General features: G+C 46.4%; 1 protein-coding gene across 3 annotated transcripts in view; it reads left to right on the top strand.

Moving 5' to 3' along the window:
- The window catches only part of LDLRAD3 (low density lipoprotein receptor class A domain containing 3), a 276,561-nt gene that overhangs the window by 221,851 nt on the left and 31,010 nt on the right, over positions 1-23,700 (top strand). The gene's annotated exons all lie outside the window — the stretch shown is intronic.

The raw sequence follows: 23,700 nt of genomic DNA, 5'->3' as shown, positions 1-23,700 counted from the left end.
GAAGGCCCTGCTGCTCAGTCAGACGTCACCTGAATCAAGGAGGTACCTATTCCATAGTCAGCCCCTCCCAACTTTTCCCAAAATGTCCACGCCCCTCCCCAGAAAAAGTGTACCCCATCCAAAAAGCTGGCCTAATTAAATCCTGACAGATTGCTGCGCTATTTCACAGCTGCCTGGTAGCTGGATCTATTTCTCAGCTCTGGCAGGAATCGGATACATCTGGCTTCACGGAGTTATTTAATATCTTTGGCATGAGCCAAAGAACGGTAGAAATGGTAGAAACTGTGTTCTTATCTTACTCTAAGACACTAGGGAGTTGGAAAAAAAAAATATTTTTTTTTCCCACTTGATTTTGAAATGGTCAGAACAGGAGGGTGGGAAAGTTCACAGGCAGCCAGTGAGTGTATTTTTGCATTCCATTCACAGGGCATGTTGTCAGGGTGTGGTGATTCCTGCAGGCTGTGAAATGGGGTGGTAGTTTAACCATATCAAATGCTTAATGAAGTGAGGCCCCATCTCATCAGTATTCAGGGTGGCACTGACATGACATACATTGATCCTGAAACAATAAGCTATAAGGAGATGCCTTCTTTCTTGGTTTGAAATGAGGAGAGCAGCCTGGATTATTCCAGTTTTATCTCCTGCTTTAACCTGGAATGATGCCAGCATGTTGGGTTTTACCCTGGGGGATTCATATCATGTGAAAAACTTAAATCAGGTCTGTCTGCCAGGACACGTGGTCCTTACCCGTTAAATATCTCTAGCTAACAATGCATGTAGGGCCCTCTAGCTCCACAGACAGTCACGTTCTGCTAAGACCACGCAAACATAACTGCTTCTGCCTGCCTTTTTAGGGAGGAATCGATAATTTCCCATGCGTACATGGTTTTACCCAAATCCTTCACCAACACACAAGGCATTTGTCATGTCTTAACCTTAGCGGTAGTACACTGCCTGTTCTCGAAGGCTGAGTTCTCTTACCGTGAGCCTGGGAATGTTTCAAATGAAGGATTGGCTTTCTCTTTGATTAGCTACATATGAGGAGCCAGAACCCTTGACTTTATCAAGTTATGGGAAGTTGAGTCCAGAGTCTGGCTGTAGAATATGTAGGGAAAATGACATTGAGCCCTGTCGGTCCCTACTCCCTTCTGGGTTCAGGGAAATTAAAACACTGGTACTTGTTTTAACGAATGAACCCTGTGTGGAGCATTTTTCTTCAGAGTCAAGCACTGCTGTCTGAAAAAGAAAATTTCTTTCCTGAAAACTCTGGATTTTTATCACTACCTCTTTCACTCTGCTGGTTCACTCCCCGTGGAGTGGTTTTTTAATTTCCCTTCCTCCAAAAAAGGAGATAATGTTTTTGGAATTCTAAAAAGGAATGTGCAATTGATCTTTCACTTAACAAACCTTTATCGGGCGCCCCTGGGTGCTAGATAGAGTGCTGGAGAAAAGGGCAGTGCAATGCGGTTGTTCCGAGCATGGACCCAGGAGCCCAGCGGCCTGGGTGCAAATCCTGCTTCAACACTTAGTGGCTGTGTGAGGTTGTGCTGGGCACACAGCCTTCCTGTGTCGTGGTTTCCCCATCCATAAAGTGGGGACGTCAGCCATGCTTACCTCACTCTGAAGTCCTTAGACTAGCACCTGGGATTTAGTAGGTGTTGTGTTGGCCGCCACTGCCAAATTTGCTGCTGCTGCCGTTATAGACATTATATCATCATCATCATTACTATTATTAGATGCTGGGAACAGAGTTGTCCAAAAAACAAAACAAAACAAAAATCCACCATGGTCCCTGTCTTTATGGAGCACAAAGTTTCCTGGGGGCGGCAGACAGTACATAAAAGACTGTAGTAAAACTATAACTGTAGTAGGTGGTATGATAAAAAGAGAGAGAACTAGTTCTAGGTGAACACAAATAAGAATTATCCCAATCAGGAAGGTCATCAAAGGCTTCCCTGACAAAGGGGTGATTGACCTGAGATCGAAGGAAGGGGAGGCATTAATTCATTCCAAAATATAATTAATTCAGAAGATATAGGAAAATACCAAAAAAAAAAAAAAACCACCCATAATTTATCCATCTAGGGATAACCGCTATTAACATTTTACTCTATAGCCTTCCACGTCTTTTTTTAATGAATGAATAGAAATATACACCCACATTATCTCATCCACAGAAATGACATCCTGCTCTTATAAAATATATACTTTTCACTAACGCGCTTTCTTACATCAAGCAACATACCTCGGACATCTTTTTGTGTCAGCCATCAGGACAGAATTCCTAAGAGCTGAGAACCACTCTGGACCTTCCAGCTCAGTTGTGTACCTGCTTACCTCCCCGCCCAACCCCTCCCCTGCCTTCCCATGACCCACCTGACAGCTCTTGTCACACCCTAGTGAACTGGGCTGCCCTCCATCTGCAAGGCTGCATTCCAGCACCCACTTAAAGCCTTCAGACACCCTATAGCATATTCTCCTGATGTGTAAATGGTATCCAGAAGCTTCATGGCTGTATCTGAACACCTAATTTGGGTTTGCAACTAGCATTTATGGGCTTATCTGGAATGGGAGCCTCTGTTTAATATGTGGAGGAAAAAATTATACACATGCACATCATCTTATTTTTAAACCACCTCTCATATTTTGAGAGCCTGAACGCTAAAGAATCATTGTTAAGGAATTTGCTCCTTTAGTCATAAGAGGGTCCCAAACCTTATGAGCCTCTTGGAGGATGAATTGTTTGTGCTGAAGTTGCTGAAGGTTCAGGTCACTAAAAGTCACCCATAAAGGAGATAATTTTATGGACTCAAAAAAAAAAAAAATCAATGGCCTTGTGCTCTGTCGATTGGTTTTCTACCTCTTTCTCCTCCCCATCTACTCAGTGACAAGTTGGTTCATCCTTTTCCTCTGTGGTACAATTGAAGACATGTCTGGTCTCTAGATGAGGACCCCTGTTAGCGTATGTAATACGCATTCTGTCTCATTCCAGGTGGGGTGACAACAGCCCCTTAGCACATGCTAAGCCTTAGCCTTGGAACTGTAGCCCATCCAGCTTCCTTTGTGTCACAAAGACATGTCTTCTCCCTCTTGACTTGATTTTCACTTATCTTTTCCTTCATACTCCCACAGCTTCACCTTGTATCAGTCCAAAATGTGTAATGTGAGTAACCAGGGTCATTGAACAAAACGATGGAACACTGTCTTACTCTGCTCTGCCTGCCATAACAAAACACCATAACCTGGGTGACTTAAACAACAGAAATTTACCTCTGATAGTTCTAGAGGCAGGGAAGTCCAAGATCAAAGTGCAGACCAGTTCAGTTCCCGGGGAGAGCTCTCTTCCTGACTTGTAGACGGCCACCTTCTTGCTGTGGCTTCACACGGCAGAGAGGGAGAGAGCAAGCTCTCTGGTGTTCCCTCTTATAAGGACACTTATCCTATGATGAGAGCGCCACCCTCATGACCTTATCTAACCCTCATGATTTCACAAAGACCCCATCTCAAATACCATCACATTGGGGGTTAAGGCTTCAACATATGAATTTGTGGGGGACAGAAATATTCAGTCCATAACAAATGAGTTTCAGGACTCAGGGTTAAGAAAAGCAGGTTACCAGGAGACCATGGCTGGCAGAAGATAAAATCTGAACTGTCAGGATGGTAGGGCATCAGGAGAAGGACAGAGAGGCAACGTGACACAGTGTCAGAGAATGGCACCAGCTCCCAGCTCTGCCATTTACTGGTTGTGTGAACTTGAGAGATGTACTTAGTCTCTTGGAATTTGCCTTTACTTCTCTGTACAAGTGATGCTGGTGATGCTGACTCGTGGGCTTGTGGCAACTAGTCTTTATTCAATCAGTCAGGAAATAACTATGGATTGACTGATTGATTGTCTGTGATATGTCACACGCTGTGTTAGGGGCTGAAATTAAATGAAGCTCATTGCCTACAACCTACAACCTACATCGCCTACAACCAAGTGCAGGACAGGGAGGTACCCAGTCAGTGATTCCTTCCTGGTCCCACACAGAACAGATCACAGAAATAGGGTGAATGGGAGTGACTCAGAGCAGCTGGGGATAGCCGAGCAGAACCGTGACAGAACGAATGGGGAGAAAGAGACGTTTTCTTTCCTTAGCATGAAAGGGAAGTATCCTGGATGTCATGTTGCAGTTGGATCCTGAAAATGGGTACCAGCAGAGACTTTTGAGGGTAGAAGTGGGATGGGGTGATAATGAAAGCCACACGCCGTTCTTCTTTGGAGGCTGGAGATGCAGTTATTGAACGTAAAATGATAAACTCACAGCCAGAAGATAGGCAGACCATTGGCTGGCCTCTCCACCCATCACGAGTCTTGTTCTGCTGCTATATTGTAGAGATGTGACTCCAGGGGCAGTTATGGGACTGGCCTTTCACTAGAGCTTGACAGGTACAACCCTGCATCCAGGTTACCAGTAATTGCTTCACATTTTTAACGCATATGATAAGTCTTAGTAACCAGGTTTGCCATAATTGCTGGTGGTGGTGTTTTTGTCATGTGGTTTTTGGGTTGTGGGTGTTTTTTTTGTATCTTTTAAATTAATTTTCCATTAAGTTTTGAAAGGACAGACTATAAAATTCACTAACTTGCAATTAATTTCAACAGTTAATTATGCAGAAATTCTAGGCATGTGAAAGATGGGGAGCATGGAATAATTAGTCGTGGATTTTTTTCACTACTGTAATTACAGTGATGAATATGTATGAGGCCGTTTGGGAAAGGAAGGCACAGGAAGCAATTGTATTTCATTAAACTTTTAGCTGGCTTAGCTTGGGGAGCCTGCATTAGGTTTTAGTCTCCTCAAACTATTAGCAAAGTCTCCCCCAAAAGTAGCCCCCAGACATATAAAGGAGACAGTCACAGGTGCCTTTTTTCTCAACTTTCAATTTTCTAGACTTATGGCTTTCTTGGACCTTTGGCATGGCATACATCCTTGTCCAGGGAGTGGTCTGAAGAATACCTTGGATTCCCATTTTTATGGCAAGTAGGCATAGCCCAACCCTAGTACACAGGCCACCTTGTTTCCGTTCAGCCTGTTGTCTAAGACCCCTCACTGGGCATTTCTTGGGGCATCCTTTTCTCTAGTGCAAGTTACAGGAAGTAGGTTGTAACAAGAATATAAAGATAACCTCATCTCCTGGGTTGAGCCGTTACTGAAGGCTTGTCAATGTGCTGGGCACTTGACATGCATTATTCTCTCCCATCCTCCTGCCGCCAAGGCCTGAGACTTAAGGAACTTGCCCAGGGTCACTTGCCAAGTAAGTGGCAGAGAGAGATTTGAACCCAGCTCTTTCTGAGGCCAAGACCTGTGCTCTCTGCCCCTTACTCACTCTCGTGTTTCTTCAAGTGGGAAAATAGAAGGAAATCCTTGTAGTCCCTACTTTAGGCTGCATGTGGAATTTATTCATCTCCTCTGTTTTTCCAAGGCCACTCTCCTGCTACAGATAGTTCTGGGGGTATCTAAGCCAGTAAGACAAGTCCCCCCTGCCCCCTCGTGAAGAATAACACATCAGAGGTGGTGGTGATGGTGGTACTAGCAGTAGCAGCAACAGATATTTATTGAGCCCTCAGACTATTCACCGGCCTCTGTGCTACGTACCTTATAATGACCGTATCTGATCTTCACAAGCACCCATGAGATGGCTGCTGTTACCCCCATTCTACAGATGAGGAAAACTGAGGCTCCGAAGTTTAAGTAACTTGCCAGGATTGCAATACTAGTCAATGATAGAGCCAGGATTCAAACCTGGGTTTCTCAGCCTTTGGAGTCTATGGTCTGCACTGGACATAAGTGTATCATCTTCTCAACCCCTTGTTAATGTCCGTGGGCAGCCACCCACCAGGTAGGAAAACATGACCCAGCAAAGGCAGCCTCCAGTTTTGCCCCTGGTGATAAGTGCCAGAGTCTTAATGTTGGAAATCTTGGAAAAATTTCCCCCGGCTGCAAATAAGGTGATATTTGGATGGTTGTAAAGATCTTTCTAGTATCTCCAGAGCAAAGAATTAGAGAAGGGTGGATTGTGTCTAACTGTAATCATGACAGGATCTCGTGTTTATTCAACACAGAGCACTTATTCTGAGGTTCCATTTCCAAATACATATAACCCCAAAGAAGGCCTCTTCACCTTTGCCTCTCTCTGTCAGGCTGTGCCCTCTCAGCCAAGACTTTTGTTTTGATTTTTGAAGCACTCTCTTTGAGGTCAGTGGTTACTGTCTGGAAGAGTATGTGATTTCTGCAGGCAGTTACATCTCACCAGAGGGGCCAGGAGGGCCCCCATGAATGCTGCTTCTACGGCCCTCTTCCAATTCTCATTAAGCTGGACAGCTTTACTTTAAAAAAAAAAAAAAATCCCATCACAGACGCACATACCAGACTGCCATTAGCAGAACCAGGGAGAACCTTTCACCAAGTGAAGCAATTTCCTCATTCTGTAATTAAAGCAATTTGGGGGCTGAATGTGTTTATGGGCAAACTTGCTGAAGTAAGACAGAAGTGTTTTACAATGTGCATGTCAGAGGAAAATCAGAGGGTCTGGGTAGGACATCCCGGGTACCTCTCCATCATAAATACCACATTACAGGTGAGTCAGGCCTGAGCCAAATCTCTATGCTGTGTCAAGTGCAGCATTAAAAGATGAGGAAACTGAGGCGTGAAGTCAGGCAGTTTTCCAGAGTCAGAGAGCCAGCTGGCCAGTGGCTGAACTGGTCCAGTTCCACTCCTTCTCCTTTTGCTCCCATGTCCCTCGGGGGATGTACAGTGGAGCTGAACTCATGGGGCTAGTGTTCTTCTCCAGTCATTTTTTAGTTTTCTTGTTGTCATTGGAGTTTCTTTATTAATGGTTTCAGTTTTCCTCTGGTTATACATTTACGAAGTTTTCCCAGAGTATCATTTCACTGCTTAAACTTTCCCGTCTCCTGCCAGGCAGCCCTTTTAGGCTGTTATGTCAGCACTTGCTCTGCAGAAGTCTGTGAAGAGCTAAGGGCCACAGGCTCACGCTGCCTGCCCTTGTGCACCCCCAGCTCTAATACACAGCCCCAGCTTCCTCCCCAGGCTCCCAGGTCCTTCCTCCTCTTCATAAATAAGTGACCCGACTTCTCTGGAACTAAGATTTATATTTTCCAAGCTCAGCTGGGGCTCAAGATCAATGTTCTGTTCAATATGGGTTTACCTTACTCTTAATTCTAACAAATCCTATGACTTTAGAATAAGGTAACAAAAGTCTGGTCCCTTCTTGGTCTCCAGGAGCATGGAGAGTGCTAAGATTCCTGCCATCAGCTGGGCTCACCCACAGGTGACTGTCATCAGTGTGAAAAGCCAAGGGAAGCTCAAAGCTCGTCTCTACATAGAGTATGAAACCCCAGTGCCCTTTTCCTTCAGCGCCTCTGTTTCCTCCTCTCTGCTTCTTGAAATGTGGCTTTCAAGGAGTAGGGCAGTCAGAGGCTTCACAGGGCCAGCCCCATCACTGTTTTGACCCCCAATCGTGTCCACATTGAAAGGCTGTTTATACAGCATCTTTTAACCACAAAGAGAGCCCATGATGGTGGAAATGCCACAAATGACAGTATCTTTAGCTTAAGACTCAGGGTCGAAGGGTCTTCTAAACCAAAGGACGCAGGAAGGTCTGCAACATCTTCTCGTATTCCCTCAGTCTTCAGAGAGCAAAAAAGGGTTAAGAACTTGTTTACCTGCCATCAGACAAGATGCTTCAGAATAGCGTTAGCTTAAGTATGTACTATTGAAACCACAAGAGGAGTTTGTAATCATGACTGATTATGAGGCTTCCTCCTCTAAAACCAATAAAAAATACAATTAGCCAAGTCTTCCTTTATCTCCCTCATTTGTGTGCTCAATTAGTACAGTTGGACATAGATGCTGTTGCAAGAGGAGCTTCGCTGGGGACGATAGGGTGGCCAGCAAACCCTCAGAAATAAGGAGGAGAATTTTTTTTAAATAAATTTATTTATATATTTATTTATTTATTTATGGCTACACTGGGTCTTCACTGCTGTGCACGGGCTTTTTGTAGTTGCAGTGAACGGGGGCTACTCTTCATTGTGGTATGCGGGCTTCTCATTGCGGTGGCTTCTCTTGTTGCGGAGCACGGAACCTAGCGCGCGCTGGCTTCAGTAGTTGTGGCACGTGGGCTCAGTAGCTGTGGGTCGCTGGCTCTAGAGAGCAGGCTCAGTAGTTGTGGCGCACCGGCTTAGTTGCTCCGCGGCATGTGGTATCTTCCCGGACCAGGGCTCGATCCCGTGTTCGAGCCCTGCATTGGCAGGCGGATTCTCAACCACTTCGCCACCAGGGAAGCCCTAGGAGTAAAATATTAATTGACGTGAATTTTGTCGATGCTCCTGCCTGGAGATTTCTGCTCCCTGAGTCTTCGGTAAAGGTTCAAGGTTGGCATTAACACCAGTATCCCCTTGTTGCTCTAGGTGGAAACATCCCAGAAGGAGCACTTGATATATAAAAACAGCAGAATTAAGCTAGAGGCCCTTAACTTTTGGTCTGGAGTTATTTTTTATTTCCTCTAAACTTAGAGATTCTGAGATTGGAGAGGAAGATCATGGGGAGTCCAGAAAATTCAATCCTTGTTAGAGAAGGGAACATTCATTCATGAAATATTGAGTGGTGACAATAATGCTCATAATAGCTAATACTGTCTATGGTAAGTGCTGTGACTGCCAGTAGAGCCTAAACCCCTAATTTAAGGCTTATTATTATTTACTGGTTCCACAGATATTATAGAGAACCTACTATATGTGTGTAAAGCTGAATGTAGTGCTTACAAGAGAGAGGGATAGGTTATAAACATGACTGAGACAGGAATCTAGCCCTCAAGAAATTTAGGGTTGTCTGTACGGGAAAGTAGCTATATCAGTAAGTCTGCAACAAGGGAGGGAAGGAGGAGTGTCATGACATGGATCAGGTGAATTGCAGGGGGAGGCTGAGGCAGAGAAAAGTTATTTCTAGTTGGAGAGCCTGGGGGAGAAGTCAGGGAGAAAGTGGCTCAGTGGCCATTTGAGTCTTGAAGGCCAGCCAGGATGTGGACAGGAGGTCATGTTGGAAAGGACATAGCAGGCCAAGAGAGCTGCAGTCCTAGGAAGGAAGGACTGCTAAAAACATCTACCTGTAGAGTCTTGTAACTAGAAAGACTGCTTTCCACTCTAAGCTCTTCTAAAGCATGATTTGATTTTGCCCTTTGTACACAAGTACCTCTGGCTCAGGGTGTCTCCTGAGGTTGTAGTTATGCTGTTGGCTGGACTGTGGTCTCATCTGAAGGCTCGTCCAGGGGAAGCTCGGACTCATGTAGTTGTCAGCAGGGTTCGGTTCCCTGTGGGCTGCTGGAATGAGGGCCTCAGCTCCCCACTGGTGGGCTGTTGGCTGGAGGCCTCCTTCAGTTCTGTCCCATGTGTTCTTCTCCATAGGGCGGCTCCCATCATGGCCCTCAGAGCAGGTCAGCGAGGCAGCGAGAGAGAGAGAGAGAGAGAGAGAGAGAGAGAGAGAGAGAGAGGAAGAGAGAGAGAGAGCATCTAAGACAGAACAAAGCCACAGTCTTTTTACAGTCTAATATTGGAAGTGACAGTTCATCATTTCTGCCATATTCTATTCATTAGAAGTAAGAAAATATGTCTAACCCCAATTCACAGGAAAGGGATCACACAAAAGCAAGAACCCTAGGAGGCGAGAATCAGAGGGCCCATCTTAAAGGTGGCCCACCACCCTGGGTGAGGGGGAAGGAGCAACAGGACCCAAGGTCAGAGAGAATGTGGGGGGCTGCTCAGGGAGGGCGTCGTAAGTCTTCGTAAAGATTTTAGGTTTTATTTTAACAATTACTGAAGTGTGAAATGACCCACCTATAAGGATTTTTCATTGTAAAAGGTTATAATGTGAAAAGATTGGAAATAGATCCAAATGCTCACCAAATGAGTTTTGGTTAAACAAATGATGGCACATCTCTACAAATAGCACATTACAAAGAGCAGCTATTCATTACAAAAAGTCAGAGTTGATTCCAGGCCTGGGGCTGGGAAATACAAGATGAGCCTGAAGCATCCCCTACCAGAAAGTAAACAAGTAGTCAAACAAACAAACAAACAGAATCATAGGGGTATTTTGAAAGGTTCCAGGAGCCAACCCAAAGAGCTCCCTGTGGCCAAAGTTGAAACGACTTGAACAACAAATTAAATAATAATAGGACTGGAGTCTAGCTCAGAGAGTGAAATAAATATTCATGAGTCCATCCGATGTAAATAAATAACCAACTAAATAAATAAATGGGAGGAAGGGGCAAAGCTTCCTTACAGAAAAATTCCAGTTAATGAATATAGAAGGAAGGAGAGAAAGAGAACATCACCATTAGGACAACACAGTAATAATTGCTGCAGGCAAAATCCAGGATGAATGCTAAAATTAGGGGGTAAAAGTTTAAGCAGAAACAGGGTATTTGCATAGTTTCAAAGGATCTCCTCCAAGATATTAATTAACTATAAAAGGAAAAAGTAACTTTACAGCGTAGAATCTTGGCAGATACCACCTTAAACTAATCAAATGATCATGGTTAACATCCTCAATAAATACACAGCAGGCATCCCCTGTCCAGACACACCGAGAAGGGCCCATTACCTCTGTGATGTTCTTCTTAATAATGTGTATAATTACTAGCCCTCTTCAAAAGTGTCAAGGTCATGAAAGATAAGGAAAGACTGAGAAACTGTCACAGGTTCACAGAGTCCAATGTAGCATGGGATTCTGGATTGGATGCTAGGACAGAAAAAGAACATTAGTGAGGAAATCTGGCAAAATCTGAATAAATCCTATCATTTAGTTAATATAATTGTTCCAAGGTTAATTCTTAGTTGTGACAGTCATTCCATGGTTAGTTAAGGTGTTAACATTAGGGAAAGCTGTCTGTGGGGTATGTGGGCACTCTACTATTTTAGTAACTCTCCTATAAATCTAAACTGATCTCAAAATTAAAAAAATTTTAGGGCTTCCCTGGTGGTGCAGTGGTTAAGAATCCGCCTGCCAATGCAGGGGACACGGGTTCGAGCCTTGGTCCAAGAAGATCCCACATGCCACGGAGCAACTAAGCCTGTGCGCCACAACTACTGAGCCTGTGCTCTAGAGCCCATGAGCCACAACTACTGAGCCCGCGTGCCACAGCTACTGAAGCCCACGCACCTAGAGCCCGTACTCGGCAACAAGAGAAGCCACCGCAATGAGAAGCCCGCGCAGTGCAATGAAGAGTAGCCCCCGCTCGCTGCAACTAGAGGAAGCCCGCGCACAGCAACAAAGACCCAATGCAGCCAAAAATAAATTTAAAAAAATAAAATAAAGTTTAAAAAAGCATATAATCAGTGCTGTATAGGTAGTTATTAAATGGGCAAAATGTTGCTTGTTTTTTTTAAAAAATTATGTAGTTCATTAAGTGAAAAAAATTTTAATTACCATAGTGTTCAAAATAGTAGATATTTGCTAATATATGTCTGGAATATTTCTGGAAGCCTACACGCACGTGCGTGCACACACACACACTCACTGGTACCAATGGTTGCGTCTGGGGAGGGGAATGTGGTGTCTAGGAGACAGATGGAGAAACAAACTAACTTTTCTCTACAAATCCTTTTTTACCTGTTGAGTTGGGAACCATGCATATATTGCCTATTCAAAAAATAAATGTTAAAAAGCTAAGCAGCCATGGTAGCCCTGAGGTTCCCAGGGGTCCTTGTCCATTGCCCGATAACTCCCAGCCATAGCTGTGCCCAGAATCCTCTGGCACCCAGGCTGGCCCCCAGCAGATGTTCAGTAAATGGTTAATGAATAAGCGGGTGTCCTCCACTGTCGGCACATCATAGGATTCATCTTTGTGTCACATCTGTCCTTCTGGGTCTTCTTATTCCTCTTCCTAAGGAGGCCGGCTTGGGCCCTCTGTCAGTGACAGAAGCTTTGATTTCTCCTCTTGCTTGTTTTAACACATCCCCATTAATATTTAAAAATGCTTGCCTGAGCTCTCCAGCCTGTCTTTGGTGTCTGGAGAGCGTTTGACAGGGATACACGGATTGTAAAATGGCCCTGGGGATACATGGTGATTATTTCCTCTTTAAAGAATCTGGCAGGTCATGGACTCCTCCACTGCCCCAGACCCTGTAAGTTATTCATCTATTATGGAAGAGCCAGGTTCAGAGACCCACTGCCTGGGAGGCCCTCAGGTGTTGGAATGGAGCTTCCAGCACCTCGTCTTGGAGAACATTAAAACCTCCAGCCAACCTTCATCTCAGGAAGCATAGATACGTACCATCCAAGCACCTCTCAGAAGACAGGATTGCAGAGTCAGGCAATATTACCTAACCAGCCAGGGAGGTGGTGGTGGCAGAGAGCAGACAGATTTTTAACCATTCAAGGTTTTTCATATCCAAGATTGAGGCCAAATTTGCCATGTCCTGTAGGAACACTTTAGTCACTTACTTCCATAGACAACAGAAAGTCAGAGCTGGTGAAGGCCGGGCTGGGAAGGGCTGTGCTTGATTTCTTCCTTGACTTCTTGGTTTCACCATTTACTCTCTGTAGTGGATACAGGCACCTTACCGTGATTGCCACATTTGGGGTATTAGAGTAACTTCCCAAAGGGACTGCACTCTGGATAACAGCAACCGGTATCCCTCTTAGCTCGTTGCTTATTACAATGTTGATCTGCTCAAGGATTTAAAATTAGACTTGTGTGGCCAGTCAATATTTTAGGCTTTGTGGGCCCTAGAGTTGCTTGTCAGAACTATGCAACTCAGCCTTGCGGCACAAAAGCAGAAGCAGACAGTACATAAATGAAAACAGCTGTGTTCCAGTAAAACATTATTTATAAAAACAGGCAGTGGGCCAGACTTCACTGACCTCTGAGCTAAAGCCTGGGGTGCCAGAAGGTAAGTGGCTCAAGATCAGGTTGTGGAAGAGTTGAGGGCCAGATTAGAGAGGCCTCTCCGGGCCATTGTTAGGAGGTTGGATTTTGAGTACAATGAGCAGCCATCTTATTTACTTCCTAAAAAGAACTTTCTAGATGCTGTGCAGAAAATCGATTGGAGAGGAGCAAGGGTGGAAATTGGGAGGCCAGCTAGGAAGTTCTTGTGCTAATCCATTCCACAATGTGGAAGCCGAATTAGCAAAACCTGCCTTTGGATATGAGTCGGCCATGAATGGAAAAGGGCTGGACATGAATGGAAAAGAAAAGGCAAAGACAGAGCTGATGCTGGGACTTCCAGCTCTAGGGTGGCTCGGGATGCCATTGTGGGGTCGTAATTGATATTTGATGGTATTTGTTTTCTCAGCCCCGTGCTAATGAGATTTTATTTGCAGCAACTGTGGCATGCCTCAGATAGAATTCTCCTCTCCCCAGTTTTTAGGGTTAGCTTTTCCCTGCAGTGCTATCTGTTTATGGTTCTATGGCACTCACAAACTGATCAAAGCACCCCACTTGAGTTAGCAGTATTCCGCTCTGGCCGCTGACACTACAGGCTCAATAAACCATTGTATTGTAACTCTCCAAGCCTTATCACCAGACCAGAAACCAACTGACCATCGAGTTCAAAGAATGTCTGCTAAGCATTTAATTTTGCAGCTTCCACCAACCACTCCAGGTACATGGATACAGTAAGCCATAGAAACAGTAATTCTGTACAGCCCTCCTTATTCAGCAAATTCCAGGAGACACGTATATCCATTTCAAGCACGTTGCCTGCAGGAGCCGCCAGGATGTCATATGCAGGAGCCTGAGTTGGCTGAAGCCACTCTGTACACAAGAAAGAGGGGCCCCTTTGATGGTTAGAATGATTAGAACATTGATCCCCATGTCGCACGCCTCTCCCCTGCCAGCTCCCATTGGCTTTTGCTTTTTGTGGTCTGCAGTAGAAGACGTAGCATAGAACTACAGTACCCCCCTCACTGCATGCACTCTTCTGTTGATGTTTGTGAAGCCATCACACAACTGAGCAGAGTTCTAACAATGCCACAGAGGCCCCAGCTCCCAATTACCCTTATCACTGAGTTTTGGTAGCAATCTGAATTTCTATTTTTTTTTAAAAAGCCTTTTTCCACCTTAAATAGCCAGTTAAGTTCCTTACCCTCCAGCCAATTGTGTGATACTGCCCTGGGCCAGTTTCTTAGCAAAGAGGCCATTCATCACCACCTCACTCGCTGGCTGATCATTGGTGCTGTTCCTCATCAGAGCCAGAGAACCAGCTCTGAGCGTGCACAGCAGCTCTTGGCAGGCTTCTGAGAGCTCTGGATCACGGGGGGCTTTCCTCCCTACCAACCCGCCCTCCTCGCGGCGAGCAGCTTGTAAACTAGGGGCTACTGGTAACAGTTGGCTGGCTCAATAGCGTTTGTTGAAGCAGGGCCTTTTAGGGACACTTCCTGTCCCCTTTGCGCAAGGGTGGGCAAATGTGAGAGGTGGGGAGGACAAGAGCCCCTGGGGCCTCTTGGAATAAGAACCACTAGAATTCCCAGGGAGATATCCACTCATTCTATCTCCAGTCTTAGAACTTTCTCTTTTTTTCCTCTCTCCCGTTTTGAATGTAATCTTAATGCGCTCGTCTCTTGGCTCTCAATGGTCTTAGAGCCCTAGTTCCTTCCTGGCAGATGGATCCCCTCTCTAATTTTCCTCTGGCTCCAGGCCAGGATGCCTCCTGCTGTGGTTCGTCTGCCGCTGGGCCGGCTGGCAGCGAGGATTTTCCCATCACCCTCCTTTCGGTTAATTTTAGAAACTTGCGTTGCCATGGCAATGGTTCAGTGGGCTTTTTGTGGTTCTCTTTTGATTCAGTCATTTGCCAGTCTGCCCTTTAAATTAAACTTTTTCAATCCGCATCTAAATTGGGACAGGAGATGTGCTTGGAATGGAGATCCACAAAGGCACAACAGCCCTATGGGATGTTTTGTAAGAAACAAGGAAAAGTACAGGTGGATATAGGGATGCCCTTGGCTTACGATGGCCAAGACAGTTCCTGGACGCTTCCCTGTTTGAGAGGACGTGGCTCCAGGCTGGTAGAGGTGATCCTGGGGGAACCTGGAGAGAAGAGGGGCCCCAGGGCCTCTCCCACCTGAGCATCCCCAGGGTCAGGTCTCTGCTGTTTTGGTTCTGGCATCCCCAGCCATAAGCACAAGGTCCAACCACCTATCTGGGCTCTGAGTGATAAATGAACATGCCCCCAGCCAGACATCCCTCCTTAACTCTCAGCACAACACTTGGAAGACCTCAGCCTCCATTACCCTAAAATCCTGGCTATTCTGCCTACTTCTCTCTGGGCATCATTTCCTCTTTTCCTCCAGTCAGCTCAGGCGTGAAGGGATTAGAGTCTTTGCACAGACAAGAGGAAGTCAGAGCATCCAGCTCACAATTGGTTCACTTGGCTTAGATTTAAAACAGCGGTTTTTAATGTTCTTATCAACTCTGTGGTGGGGCAGGTTTTTAATCCTGACATTACAGATGAGGCTTAGAAAGGTGCAGGAAGGACTTCCCTGGTGATGCAGTGGTTACTAATCCGCCTGCCAGTGGGGGGGACATGGGTTCGAGCCCTGGTCTGGGCAACTAAGCCCGCAAGCCACAACTACTGAAGCCCGCGCGCCTAGAGCCCGTGCTCCACAACAAGAGAAGCGACCTCAGTGAGAAGCCTGCGCACCACAACGAAGAGTAGCCCCCGGTCGCTGCAACTAGAGATAGCCTGCACGCAGCAACGAAGACCCAATGCAGCCAAAAATAAAATAAATAATAAAAATTTAAAAAAAAGAAAGAAAGACCTGGTTCAGATAAACCTTTAAAAAAAAAAAAAAAAGAAAGGTGCAGGAAATTGGCCAGCGTCATTCATGGGGGTCTGTGGCTGAACCAGAACTCTGAGCCTGTCCATCAAACTTCCAAATGTCGGCTGACCATCACACACGCCACCTGTTGTTCGCTGGATGGACCCGTCCTCATTCATACCCACACCTCACTTCCCTCCGAGAACAGTCAGGTACCTGAGGACCTTAGCAGCCTCGCCACTCCAAGGCAGGGACTTCACCTGCGTCAGCTCTAAGCTCCACAGAGACGCTGCATGCTGGATGTTTATCGCCCTTACTTTACAAGTGAGGAGGATGAGCAATAGACAGGCCCAGGGCAGCAGGGGGACTCAAGCAGAGGTGGGATTTGGGCCAGACCTGGGGACATGGGTTGGATGGTCAGTGAGAAACTGAATATACAGACGGGCAGCGGCCAGACCATGTGTAAAAGCAGAACTCTCACCCCAACCTCCAACAGCCAGCCCAGGAAGCCAAACAATAACCCTCGTAACAATGGACCCCAAACATCCAAGACTTGATTAGTAACTGACAGCTTCCCCAATTTTTGTCCCCATTTCCAGCTTAGGACCAACCAGAGAAAGCGAAATGTGCTCCCCGCCCCCTCCCCGGCCGTTCACATCCGATGCCCCGCTCCTGGTCTGCCCGCCGCCGGCTTCCCTGGGCCGGTAGCCTCTGGTCAGAGCACACCCGAATCCTTCCCTTTTGTCCACTGTATGCTCTCCCACTCCTCTGCCTTCCTCGGAGTCTCTGCCAGAATGCAGGCGATGGTGGCTCACTCCCTTGCTACAGTGAGCTCTGCATAGATAGCCGTGGCTTTCTCGTTTGGTTGCTTTGGTCCATTTCCAGGTCAGGGTCAGGGGGGCGTTCCCCTGCGTGGGGCGTGAGCATGGCCATGAGGCGCTGCCCAGCACGGGGCCAGAGGGCAGCGGGTGGTCCCTCTGCCGCCTCCGCCCCCTCGCCTCCTGCGTGTTGTCAAGCGTGGTATAAAGAAGCATGTCACTGGGGTCCAGCAGAGGGGACAGCTTGTGAGGAGAGCACAGGAAGGAACCCTTTCATCCCAACAGAGGGGACAGTGGAAGGCTTCACGAGAGTAGTGGCGTTTGAGTGCGGGCTGGGAGTCTGGTAGGGTTTGCAGGCTGAGACAGGGAAGGAGGGGGAGGATCGCTGCCGAGGAGCAGGGCCCCCCCACCCCCGCACTGGATGTTCTCACCAGCCAGTCTCCACACTCCTCCCCGCCTGCACCGCTGACCCTCTGGGCTGCACCGACCGAACCTCCTTTCCCTCTGGCTCTGGGTGGGTTTGGCCAGGAGGAAGCATCAGCAAGAGGTTGGAGGATAGAAAACAAAAGGTCAGCGTATCTGTTGCCCCAGCTCCCTGTCTGCAGGCCACAGATCGGCGAAGGGCGCATTCCTCCCCCTAAGGCCTCAGCTCCCATCGGATCCCACCCGATTCCAGAAGCCACACCCTCACCCTCTCAGGCCCGAGGCTGGGAACAGCTTCCCACTGTCCCTTCATTAAACTCTTTCTGTCCCCCGTCTTAAACCAGGAGGCGTTGGGACCCAGCTTTCACAGGCAGTAGGCGCTGGGCAGGAAATTGCGGGTGTGTCTGCAGAACCATGAGAAGCTTATCTAGGCTGGCGTGGCCGGCAAGTGGGAGAGTGGGGAGAGGGAAGCAGGAAGAACAGCGCAGGATGAGGGAGGAGCCGCGTGGGGCAGAGCTCCAAGGATCCTCATGAGGAGTTGGGACCTTACCCTTGGCAAGTAGAAAGTTCAGGAAGGGCTGTGAGCAGGGGCAGGGTCGGGTCAGGGCACCTCTCAGCCGCTTTGGGAGCGGAGGCTCCACGCTCCCACCCCTGTGACGTGGTGGGTCTCGAGATGATTCTGGAAAAAGGTTATATTGCCCCCATTTAATTTGTGAGAAGGAAGATTCTAGAAGGATGGGACTGTGTTTTTTTTGTTGTTGTTGTTGTTTTTTACAACAAACGTGGGTCTTCTCTGCAATCCCAAGCTCAGCCAGCTGCCCATCCAATAACAATGTGACTGTTTCAGCCCTGGGGGAGGTTGCACGTTGCACGGAGCAGATTGCCTCAGCAGACTTGTTGAGTGGCACCTGTCCTCGCACCTTGTATAGCTCTCGGTGTGACTGTACGAACCTGGGCTCGCGTCTCAGCTCTCACTTCCTGGCTGTGTGACGTGGGGTGAGTGACCTTGCTTCTCACCTGTGGAGTTAACTGAGATCATAACCGTGAAGCGCTTGGTGCATAGGGCACTTAGTCTCACGTGAAAGATGCAACTGCTTCTGGCGGTCTGCAATGCACTGAGACCGAGACTTACAGAGCCACAGAGCTCTGTAGGCTCTGCCCACTTCCTCCAACACGTCCTTCCAGAGCACCACATTGGGTTTGGGGGATACAGCGATGAGTGAGTGGAATCCGGGGGTGCCCACACAGACTTACATTCCAGTAGGAAAGAGATGATTTGGTACAAATACACTGAACAATGACAGGTGGTCACCAGTGCTGTGAAGACAGATAAAGCAGGGTAGGGGGTGGGGAGGGATGGCAGTGGCCCAGGAAGCGGCCCCATGACACTGACCTAGGAGCAGAGACTTGAGTGAGATAGGGTGTGAGTGATGCAGATGCCTGGGCAGAGGACACAGCAAGGGCAAAGGCCCTGGGGCAGGCACGTGCTTGGTATGTCCTGAAACCACAGCAGGAAGGCCGGTGGGTCTTCAGCAGAAGGAGCCAGAGAGGGGCAGGAGTGAAGGTCGGGGTGGTATCAGAGGCAAGATTATTTAGGACTGGGGAGGATATGGTGAGGACTTTGCGGGAAGACACTGGAGGGTTTTGAGCAGAGGAGTGACATGAGCGAATGAATTTAAGGTTTTAGAAAGAGCACCCTGCAGCTAAGGGCAGGGAGACTGGAGAGCAAGAGTGGGGGCAGGGCAGAGGTGACATGGCTGGGACGAGGGCGGCAGCGGTGGAGGGTGCCAGACGTGGGCATTAGGACTGGGGCTGGTGGTCAGAGTCCTGCTTAGGATCAGATGTATCCTGAGCTCCCCCTTGAGGACTCTGTCCTGTCAGCGCTGGGACCGAAACACTTTACCAGACAGATGGAGCACCGAGGAACTGATTATGCAGGGGCCACAGTGAACTCGAGGATCCGGAGAACAGACCCAGGGCAGCCTTGGGCTCTTTGCGCATTTGAACAGGATCAGCTCCTGCCTACTGGGTTTTGTCAGGTGTCAGGATGGCAGGGTGTCGGACCACCCTCCCAATGGATGGAGTCTCTCATTTCACACGCAGGAACTGCTGCACAGTCCGAGGCTCCTGGTGCGTGGCCGACTTCAGTCAGTGATGGGGATGCTGGCCCACAACTGGGGGTGGCCTGGGAGGCAGGTGCCTGTGCTGCACAGAGGAGGAGGGGCGCTAGGCAGTTGCTCCTCACCTCCTGCCTCTTCAGTTCGCAGCGACAGCAGCAGCGCTTCCTCCAACAGCTTACCCAAAGGCCAGGGATGCCCCCACGATCCATGGAAAGACAACTTCGGGAATGTGACGTATGTTCTGTTCATCTCAGCCAAGCACCAGGGTTGGTGAAATAGCCACATCATCTCAGGAAGCATCACAGTACGCATTTACCTGGTAAAGGCTCTGAAAAGTCCCATAGTGATAGCCATTAATAATATCTAGGCTTTGTTGAGTATTTACTATGTGCCAAAGTTCTAAACTCTTTTTTTTTAATGTATTTTCTCTTTTTATCCATAAAACAACCCTGTGGGGTGAATTCTACTATTATCCCGTTTCACGGATGAGGATTTTGAGGCACAGGAGGTAGAGTAACTTGTCCTAGGTCACACAGCCAGTAAGTGGCAAAGCCAAGGATTGAATCTAGACAGTTTGGTTCCAGAGCCTGCACTCTGAACAGCTACAAAGAAAGTGGTTTAATTCGTCTAATCCACTTTTTCTCATACCTCTTTGACCGAGGTACACTTTGTCATGAAATACCTCTTACATCTCACAGAAGACATTTCAAAATATATTGATCAGAGTCATTGGAGTTATTGGAGCAATGACTCCATTGCTTATCATTGCTCATTGCTTCGATAAGCAATGACTTATCGCTTATCCAAGAGCAATAAGGTGGGTGACAACTGGACAGGACAAGCGGGAAAGGGGAGGGGAGGGCATATAGAACTACCTGGGACAGGGTGGTGACTTCTGGCATCAGACTCCTGGGCACAAATACTAGTTGTACCACTTGTTTTCTTTGTGACCTTCAGGAAGTTACTTAACCTCTCTGGGCTTCAGTTTCCCCATCTGTAAAAAAGGGTTGTCGTAAGGTTGAAGTGAGATCATGCGTACAGGATGAATATTAGCAGTAGGGGGCCCGGTTCTCATGCCTCAGCTTCAAGGTTGCCCTCATCTTCTTATTCAATGTTTGACTCTTTCTGTAAATGGAGAGATTGTGAATTACTGTGTTTCAAAGTCAGTTTACAGATATCAAAAAATATGTGTGGAATACCTACTGTATTTACAAGGCTGCATTTGGCGCTGAGTAGGGCTCCAAGAAGGGGAGAGCCCGGCCTTTGCCCACCAGGAACTCCTCTTCATGGTGGGAGACAGGGGTGAACATGAAAGAAAGTCATACTTGAAGAGCAGGGATCCTGGAACGAGACTGGCTGGGTTTCTCCCTGTTCCCTCTCTAATTAGCTCTAACAAAGCTGTTGATCATAACCCAGGTGCACGGAGGACTTGGGCAAGTGACTTACCCTCCCTGCTCCCCCATTTCCTCCTCTGTAAAATAATGGTCTACTTCACAGGATGGTGTCTTTGGTTCCCAGGGCTGCCAAAACAAATTGCTGCTAGCTCAGTGGCTTAAAACAACAGAAATTTATTTTCTCACAATTCTGGAGACCAGAAGTCCAAAATGCAGGTACTGGCAGGGTTGGTTCTTTGTGGAGGCTCTGAGGGAGAATCACGTCTCTCTCCTCGCTTCTGCTGGCTGCCTGCAATTCTTGGTGTTCCTTGGCTTGGGGGCTGCAAGATTCCAATCTCTGCTTCCATCTCCTTATGGCCTTTTCCCTTGTCTGTTTCTGGGTCTTCTCCTTTTCTGTCCCTCATAAGGACACTCTGAGAGTCCACCCTAATTCATCTCAAGATCTTTACCTTAATTATATCTTCAGAGATCCTTATTCCAAATAAGGTCACATTCTGAGGTTCCTAGTAGACATATCTTTTGGGGGGACACCATTCAACTCACTGCAGATGGTTTAAGGATTACAAAACCAGAGGTCATATGTGTAAACACATAAGATACTGCTGATAGGATGAGAGCTGCAATGATAATCATTATGATGATATCATGATGATTATTACTCTGTTTTTGAGTTCACAGCAAACATGGATGGTGGTTGTTAGTATTATTTGTATTATTATTTCTTTCAAATCAGGAGTGGGCAACAGGTCACAAAGCAAATAGCAATGCAACACTCCAACTCTGGACTTCTCTCCCCACATCCTCCGGGGGTTGGTACTGGGAAGCCAAGGTGGGGAAGGCTGCAGAGTCTGAATGCGTGGCTGGGGAGGGTGATGTGAGCCATTCAGGGTCCTGGATCTGAAGAATTTTATAAGAATGACACAGCGACAGAGCTGGGTCGTGTTCAATCTGATGAGAGTATTGCAGAAGGATTAGAGGACAAAGAGACTAAAGATAGTAAGACCACAACGACGTTTCTCTTCCTGGCCTGGGCCTGATGGAGACCAGAAGCAGAGGCTAGAGAAGCGCTGCACAGCAGCAGTTGACCACGCCTGGTGGCTCAGTGTGGACAGAGGAAAGGAGAGCGTTCAAGACAGCCCCGGAGACTAGATGGCCAGGGAAACGCAGTCCATCCTAAGAAATCGTTGCACCAGTGACCACAGGCTAATTTATTGAACCTCTGTGTTGGGCACTGAGTACAGAAGTAGACCAGCAAGCCTGGCCCTCGCCTCATGGCTCTCATGGTCTGGTTGGTCTGCCTGAATGTTGTTGTAGCATTGTTTGTCAGAGCGCCAAAAAAAAAAAAAAAAAGCAACCAAAATGTACATCAGTAGGGAATTGGTGAAATAAATTGTGATGTGCCTATGTAGTGGAATACTACATAGCTCCTTCTTCACAAAGGTGTGCGTGAGTGAGGAAGATGTCCATTTGTAGAAACATCTGTACAGCATGAAGAAAAGCAGGTGTGTACATACACAAAGAAGAGTTTTGTGGGATCTATACTTAGCGGGTCAGCAAACTACGGCCAGTGGGCTGAATCTGATCTGCTGCCTGTTTTTTGTTTGGTTGGTTTTTTGTTTTTAATCTTGCATTTTATTTGACGCTACAGTTTTTGAAGCGATATCTAGATGATTTTTTAAAATAACTTTTGATCTATGAAAATTATGTATAGTTACATGGTTATTCAGGCTTAATGAAGATATTCAGGCATTTTTACACATAAAAGATATGAAGAAATAAGATCTTCCTGAAACTGAATTAAAAGAACACTTACAATGAAATCAATTGTAAAATGTAATAATTGTTTTCTCTGCCTTAGCTGGAAGTTTTAAGAACTATTATCTCTCTTCCTGAAGGATTATTAATCTGAAGTTAATACATTCCTGAAAATTTTTTCCTTGTTAAAATCTAATGCATGGTCACCTACATGCATGTAATACAAACATAATTCTCAAAATAAGAGAAGATAAACAATGGCTTGGAGAAATCTATGAAATGATAGTTTCTCAGCGGTTGGTCTGGCTGACTGTCTTTTTTAATCAAGTTTGGGACACAAATATACTCATTCATTGACGTACTATTTGTAACTGCTTTTGCACTACAGAGGCAGAGTTGAGTGGTTGTAGCTGAAACCGTATGGCACACAGATCACAAAATATTTACTATCTGACCCTTGACAGAAAATTTGCCAACCCCTAGTCTCCACCAAACTGTGAACTATTTTTTTTCTAGTAGGTGTAAGTGGGGAGGAAGAGGTTGTGTGTCATGAGCATTTCTATATTACTTTAAATTTTAATTCTAATATATTTTTGTAATCAGAAAAATTCAATTTGGAAGAAAAGAAAGCATGCAGGGCTCACATTACCTGATTTTGAGACTTGCTATAAAGCTGTAGTTCTCAACACAATTACTGGCATAAGGATTGGCATGTAGCTCAATCAAGCAGAATAGATCATTTAGAAATAGACCCAGCCTTGTATGTGCAATTGATTTTCAACAAAGGTGCCAAGGTAATTCAATAAAAAAGGATAGGCTTTTCAACAAATGGTACTGGAACAATTGGATATCCAAAGGGAGGGGGAAAAAGGACATTGAACTTCACATTGTACCATAAACAGAAATTAACTTGCAATGGATCATAGTTATAAATGTAAGACCTAAAACTATAAAACGTCTCCTAGGCAAAGATTTCTTAGATAGAATACAGAAAGCACAAACCATGAGAGAAATAATGAATACAACGGCCTTCATAAAAAAATCTTAACACTTATCTTCAAAAAGACACTGTAAAGTAGATGAAAAGCCAAGCCACAGTCTGGGAGAAAATATTTGCAAGACACACATCTGGAAAAGAACTTGTCTCCCAGAACATCTAAAGGACTCTTACTACTCAATAATAAGTAGTCAGACAACCCAATTCTAAAATGGGGAAGAGATTTAAATAGGTGTTTCACCAAAGAAGATACACAGATGGCAAATCAGCACATGAACAGATACTCGACATCATTAGTCATTGGGAAGTGCAACTTAAAACCTCAGTGAGATACCACTATGCACCTGTGAGCATGGCTGCAATTGAAAA

Source organism: Balaenoptera borealis (assembly GCF_965194805.1).
Source record: "Balaenoptera borealis genome assembly, chromosome: 11".
Classification (NCBI taxonomy): Eukaryota; Metazoa; Chordata; class Mammalia; order Artiodactyla; family Balaenopteridae; genus Balaenoptera; species Balaenoptera borealis.
Note: the sequence above shows the minus strand (reverse complement) of the source record. Positions and strands in the feature narration are given on the sequence as shown.